We start from the raw sequence: 7011 nt of genomic DNA on the forward strand, positions 1-7011 counted from the left end.
CCCCCAGTCCCGCCTCCCCCCTTCATTTCCTTGTTTTGGAACCTGGTGGGCCGCGCTGCGGCTTCCTCGGACTCATTAACGAACCAGCCCGCCCGCCCCAAGATCGCGGAGGCTCCTGGGAAATGTAGTCCCCGAGGCCTTAGGAGCAGTAGAATTTTCTCCGGCTGGAGAAATACAGCTCCCAGGTTTCCTTGGGCTTCCACAGCCTCGCCCCCACAAGGCATGCACGCCTGCGCACTGGCGCCGCCCCTACCCCAGGTAGCGCTGGATTCCCAGTTCCTGTAAAGGTAGAAAGCGAAAAGTTGAGAGATTTTTGCGAGCCCGCGGGAGCGGATGGAAAGAACGCCCTGGCTCTACTGAAAAGAAGATATTCCTGTTCTAAGCGAGGAGGAGAGTGGAAAGCATCTAACTGCCTTGCCTGGGAGTTTGCTCCAGTGGCTTGAGAAGCAGACACTACGGTTAGGAGAATGTGCTGAGGATTGTTTATTTTCTACTGCAGTTGGTCCGCCTATTGCTCCGCCCCCAACCAGCCACTCATTGGTGGAGACTAAAGAATGACGTCCCCTTTGGTGCGTGGGTATCCTTAGGCTTTGGCTTCTTTCCCGCTGTTGATTGGTAATTGGAATTGCTGGGTTCTTCCTGATAGGTTAATATTTTTTCTTTGCGGTGCAGAAATCGTATTTCAAAACCTGAATGTTCAGCGGTTTCCTAGTTCTTGTGTTTGTCTGAGGGGAACATGTAATTTCTGAGCCCCAGCAGCCAATCATCCTTTTCTTAGCGTTTTAGTGGGTTTTCTCCTAGCATATGCGTTTCCCGTAGCCAAGGTTTAGCCATCTGTCTAAGGACAATTAAAGTGTCTGGAAGATACAGCGTTTTTAAAGCAATCATTTTGCCTTAAAATTTTTTGTGAAGATTTTTTTGCCGTCTATTCATAATTGGGAAATTATCCTGGAATGTTTCAGAAAGTGCCTTTAGTCAGGGTGAGCATTGACTCACTATAGTGTTGGGTCTCAGGATATACTACACCATAACATGACTTTAGGAGACCAGATTGTGCCTTGCTAAAATATGCCCCTCTGGCATATTGATTATTTTGAGCTAAAAACCTTGAGAACCAACCAACACAAGAAAAGCTCGTGAGCTCCCTTCCACTGCCTAAAATACAAAACAACCCTTTTGTAAAGAGAAATATACATCTATAAAAGAAACCTTCATTAATAAAGGTATCTGTATCAGGAAGACAGCTATTCCTAGGCAACTTTTGTCACCCAAAAGACTATCTTCAAAACAAGACAACTTTTATTCACCTTTCACTTCCTCCCCTCATCTTTCTTTAATTTGCCTCCACTATCCCCCAAAACTCCCAAGTCCCGATTCCTTTCTGTAAGTCAGGATATTACATAAGCTTCACTCATCTAGCCCTTGAGTCTCATTTGGTGGAACTCCATATATAATCAAATTTGTTCTTTTGCACAGGCATGGCTGACAGCCTGTAGTCTCAGCGACTTGGGAGGCTGCAACAGGAGAATCTCTTGAACCCAGGAGTTCAGGGCCAGCCTGGGTTGTTTTCCTGTTAACCAGGTCAATTTAATTCACAGACCAAACAACTTAGAAGGGGAGAAGGAAGTCATTTTCCCTTTCAATGGCATGCCTATTATCTCAGATGCTTAAGATACAGACTTAAACGTGATTGGTGCTAAGATAGGGCATATGCAACAATCAGGAGAATGAAGGCAGTATGGTCAATTCTACCTGAAATGATAGGAAAATAAATTATCATTTAAAAAAAATTAACTACCTGATAGGTTTTCAAAGCATCTTGGAAACTAGAATGAAGGAGTCAGGATTTTTGACTACAACAGCCCCTTCCTGAGAAACCTCAAATCTTGAAGTTATCTTCAGTCAAGAATCTGAGTTGCTGTCTTGATAGGGATGATGATATGTGCTGGAGATAGCAGGAAAAAAAATGGTCTTTTTCCATCAGACAACTAAAACTACTAAATAAACATGCAAGCAAGTTAAAAATAAGCTGTGTGGGGCTGGGGATGTGGCTCAAGTGGTAACATGCTTGCCTGGCATGTGTGAGGCACTGGGTTTGATCCTCATCACCACATAAAAATAAAATAATACTATGTCCACCTAAAACTAAAAAATAAATATTTAAAAAGAGCTATGTGAATAAAAAAATAAAATTTGACAGGTTGAGTTCTAGGTGAGTCAGAGTAGATTTCATGAAGAGGTAAATTCACAAGTAATAGGATCTTACTTGAAGGGCCAGTGGGGGAGAGAGCAGGAAACTTTCAAGTAGAACAGTGAGTATGTGTGTGTGTGTGTGTGTGTGTATACGCATTATAATATATATTCTGAGAAATGCACCCTGTCTAAATATTACAGATTAAGTCAAGGAAAAGGAATAGATAAGAAAAGACTAGACAGATAAGCAAAGGTCAACTATGAAGAGTTATTGTAGCAGTTTTAGATTTCATCATTCTATTTGCAATGGGAAAGAATTTTATGCTGAGGAGAAATATAACCAGTTTTGCTTGTTCAAAAAAAATCCTTCTGACCACAGTATTCAGAATAGGTTAGAGGAAGGTAAGAATGTAACTGAATCCAGTGGGTTTGCATCTTAGTGAGTACAAAGCCAAAAATACAACCAGGATATAAAAGAATGGAGAAAAATAAAGAGAGCACAGGGGTTGTTGCAAAGTTATACTCTCCCTGAGGGACAGCAGCATGGGGATTTTATTCAGGGAGATTATCCCATGTTCATTCAGAAAAGTACATGCAGAGGCAGGCACATATCTGTGCATGCTCAGTTTAAAGTGTAAATTTCTGGGCATGCTTAGTTTAAGGTTGTAGTTTTAAAAAGGAGCCATGACAGACCCATTTCTGGACGTGCTCAGCTGAAGATCATTGAGCACATGTTTAAAAAGAAAAGATGCAAAGAAAAAAAAGGAAAAGTGTGGGACTGGGCTATAGCTCAGTGGCAGAGTGCTTGCCTAACATGTGTGAGGCACTGAGTTTGAGTCTTGGCACCACATAAAAATAAACAAAGGCATGCTGTCCATACACAACTACAAATTTTTCAAAAAAAGAAAATATGTGGCCAGTTGCTGCAGTACTTGTATATATTCCCAACTACTCAGGAGACTGTAGGCAGGAGGATAGCAAATTCAAGGTCAGCCTGGGAAATTCAGCAAGACCCTGTCTCAACTTTAAAAAGGAATGGGGGAACTGCTGGGGATGTAGCTCAGTGGTAAAACACCCCTTGTGTTCAATTCTCAGTATGATAAAAAGAAAAGAAAAATGGTGGTTGTAAATGCTTCTGGGTATGCTCATTTTAATATTTACAATGAGCCAGATTTTCTCTAAGTGCCTCAAAGATTGTGTCAGAGTGGCCTGGTGACCTTGGCTGGTTCTTTGTAAGATGGCTTTCCCACTTAGCAGCTAATAAGAGTAAAAAGCTATCACATTAATACTGGTTAAAGAAAGAGATATGAACTATGGAATAGCAGTGGTGGTTATGAGAAAAGTCAGATATTGGAATTATTTAGAAATAAAATTCAACAGAACTTGATGATTAATTAAAAGTAGTGTTAAGGAAGAGGGAAGAATCCAAGATGGCTTCAAGGTTTTTTACTTCAGCAGTATGGTACAAACTTTGGAAAACTAACGAATACTGAATAAGAGCAATTTTTTTAGATAAACATGATGAATTTGGTGGGGCACATTGACTTTGAAGTGTCCATAGGGCATCAGGAAAGAAATCAGAGCCCAGTGAGATGGTACACACCTGTAATCCAAGCAACTTCAGAGGCTGAGGCAAGAGGATCACAAGTTCAAGGCCAGCCTCAGCAATTTAGCAAGTCCCTTGGCAATTTAGCAAGACCCTGTCTCAAAATAAAACATAAAAAGGACTGTGGATGTGGCTCAGCATTTGAGCACCCCTGGGTTGAATCTCTGGTACTCAAAAAAATAAATTTCAAAGGTATATGTTTGGGGCTGGGGTTGCAGCTCAGTGGCAGAACATTTGCCTTACACGTGTGAGGCACTGGGTTCGATCCTCAGCACCACATAAAAAAAGAAATAAATAAAATAAAGGTATTGTGTCCATCTACAACAAAAATTTAAAATTAAAAAAAAGGTATGTATTCTAAGACTCAGCAGTACTGCCTAGGATTTACCCTACAGTCATACTCCTTGTTTTGGATGTTATGAAAATCCCAGGAGCTCTTTAGAACAAAAGTATCTGCCAGGAGTTGTGTTGTACATCCGTAATCTCATGACTATAATCCCAGCAACTTGGGAGGCTACAGCAAGAGGATTCCAATTCAAGGCCAGCCTCAGTAACTAAGGAAAGCCCTAAACAACTTAGCAAGACTGTGTCTCAAAATATAGATAGATAGATGATAGATAGATAGATAGATAGATAGATAGATAGATAGATAGATAGGGCTGGGGAAATGGCTCTGTGGTTAAGCACCCTGGGGTTCAATCTCTAGTACCAAAAAAAAAAAAAAATCTATTCCTCAACTGCTTGCTCAGACTGCTACTATAGCCCTAAATTGTCAGCACTCTTCTGGAATTGTATTAGTCTAGGATCTTGTCGTTTTCCTAAAGTAACCCTACATCCAATGACTATCAATGCAGAGATATAAAAATTCAGAACTCTCACACCACATTGGATATTCCGAACTCCTTGGAGGTAAACCGAGGCCATCATTAAGAATATATTGTAGGGGCTGGGGATGTGGCTCAAGCGGTAGCGTGCTCGCTTGGCATGCGTGCGGCCCGGGTTCGATCCTCAGCACCACATAAAAATAAATAAATAAAATAAAGGTATTGTGTCCAACTACAACTAAAAAAATGAAAAAATAAAGAATACATTGCAGGGCTGGGGCTAAGTGGCAGAGTGCTTGCCTTGCACGTGTGAGGCACTGGGTTCGGTTTGATCCTCAGCACCACATAAAAATAAACAAAATAAAGATGCTGTCCATCTACAACTACAAAAAAATTTTTTTAATTAAAATAAAATAAAGGTATTGTGTCCATCTACAACTAAAAACATCACATTAAAAAATAAAGAAAGAGGGGGGCTGGGGTTGTGGCTCAGAGGTAGAGCACTCGCCTAGTGCGTGCAAGGCCCTGGGTTCGATCCTCAGTCCCACATTAAATAAATAAAGAAAGATATTTTTAAGGGGCTGGGATGTGGCTCAAGCGGTAGCACGCTCGCCTGGCGTGCGTGCGGCCCGGGTTCGATCCTCAGCACCACATACAAACAAAGATGTTGTGTCCGCCGATAACTAAAAAAATAAAGAAAAAAGAAAAAAGAAAGATATTTTTAAAAAAATAAAGAAAGAATATATGCGCATCAGCTTCTCAATTTCTCCAATCCTGCTTGCTTTCTTCCTTTCCCTTCTAACAAATATTGATCACAAGAACACTTCCTAACTGACAACATGTTAATATCTGTCTTAGAGTCCACTTCACTGGGCACCTGTTTTTCTCTTCCAGGCACCCAACTTGTAAAAATTAACATGTGCAAGATGACACCATGCTGTTTGTAATAGGAAAGGACTGGAAACAACAAAAATGTTCATCAGCCCTGAGTTCAATCCCCAGCACACACACACACACACACAAAAAAAAAAATTCATTCAGGAGGGCACTGGGTAAATAAATCATAACATACTCATCAGTGGATTGTTTATTATGTAACCTTAAAAGTAATGTAAAAACTGTGAAATAAGATTTCCTTCTGCAAGAGAATCTACCACTGCATTTGTACTAAGGCCACCCTTCCAATGATTGTTCCTAGCATGACTGAGCATAACAAGGATGTTAAAACAGGCCCATTCCTGTAAGAAAAAAGGATTCTGATGAACTTTGCTTGAAGATTCCCTGTATCCCCTGGCTGAAACTTTCCTGAAATTGTGCTACAGTCTGAGTAACTTCCTGCCCAATCTCTTTCCTTCCCTCTCTTCTTCACAGAGATCAAATCTACATCATAATCTGATGGTTCCCCCAGCTCCCTTTCCATCTTCCCTCACAGGCATTTCCTCCAGTAATCTCCTACATGTCTAATCCCATCTTGCTATCTGATTTTCTGTAGACATGAACAATGAGGAAATTATTTATGTACTGGTATGAAAAAAACTCAAATATACATTTAAGCAGGAAAAAAAGAATAGAAGTGTATACATAATATGCAACATTTTATAAGAAAAAAGTACACTGTATATGTATATATTTATCTCCAAAAGTTTCAAGAAACTGCTCAGTGAAAGAGAACTGTATACTTGAAATGCAGTGGTAGGCAATATAATTTTACTACATGCATGCCTCTCTGAATTTTGATCTATGAGATGTTTCCTTTTAAATAAATAAACTGTATATGAGAAAAGATAGGAGCTCACCTAATAAAGGAGAGAGGAAGATAGGATTGAAGCTATCATGGTAAATAGGTTTGGGGAATTTTGTTTATTTTTAATAGAAGAAAGGAATTTTTCATATATTGATTGAAAACAGCTGGTGAAAAGAAAAAAAAAGTGAACCCTAACGAAATACTAGGACTAAATTATGGAACAACAAGAGGACCCAGGCACATGTAGCTTCACATGTTAAAGGTCTTCTTCAGAAGGTGGATGGGGAGAGTATGATTATACACACATGAAAAAAAGTCGGGTGAGCCAGTCGCAGTGGTGTTCACCTGTAATTCCAGCAGCTCAGGAGGCATAGGCAGGAGAATCGATAGTTCAAAGCCAGCCTCCGCAATTTAGCAAGGCAATAAGCACCACAGTGAGTCCCTAGCTCTAAATATAATACAAAATTTTGCTGGGGATATGGCTCAGTGGTCAAGTGCCCCTGAATTCAATCCCCAGTATCCAAAAAAAAATCAGTTGAGAAGCTAAGAGATTCGTAGCCTCATTATATTAAAAATAATAACATTTCCATATCAAGTAGGAAACTTGATCACATGCACAGGGAAAGAAAGCATTGGGGCTTAAG

At 40.2% G+C, this 7011-nt stretch overlaps 1 long non-coding RNA gene across 1 annotated transcript; it reads left to right on the top strand.

Moving 5' to 3' along the window:
• Window positions 1-234: 234 nt before the first annotated feature.
• Window positions 235-6225, top strand: LOC125612054. The gene is made up of 2 exons (XR_007342321.1): window positions 235-569; window positions 5518-6225. It is a non-coding gene; the product is annotated as an uncharacterized LOC125612054 (long non-coding RNA).
• Window positions 6226-7011: the final 786 nt, after the last annotated feature.

Source organism: Marmota marmota, unplaced genomic scaffold (assembly GCF_001458135.2).
Source record: "Marmota marmota marmota unplaced genomic scaffold, marMar, whole genome shotgun sequence".
NCBI classification, from domain to species: domain Eukaryota; kingdom Metazoa; phylum Chordata; class Mammalia; order Rodentia; family Sciuridae; genus Marmota; species Marmota marmota.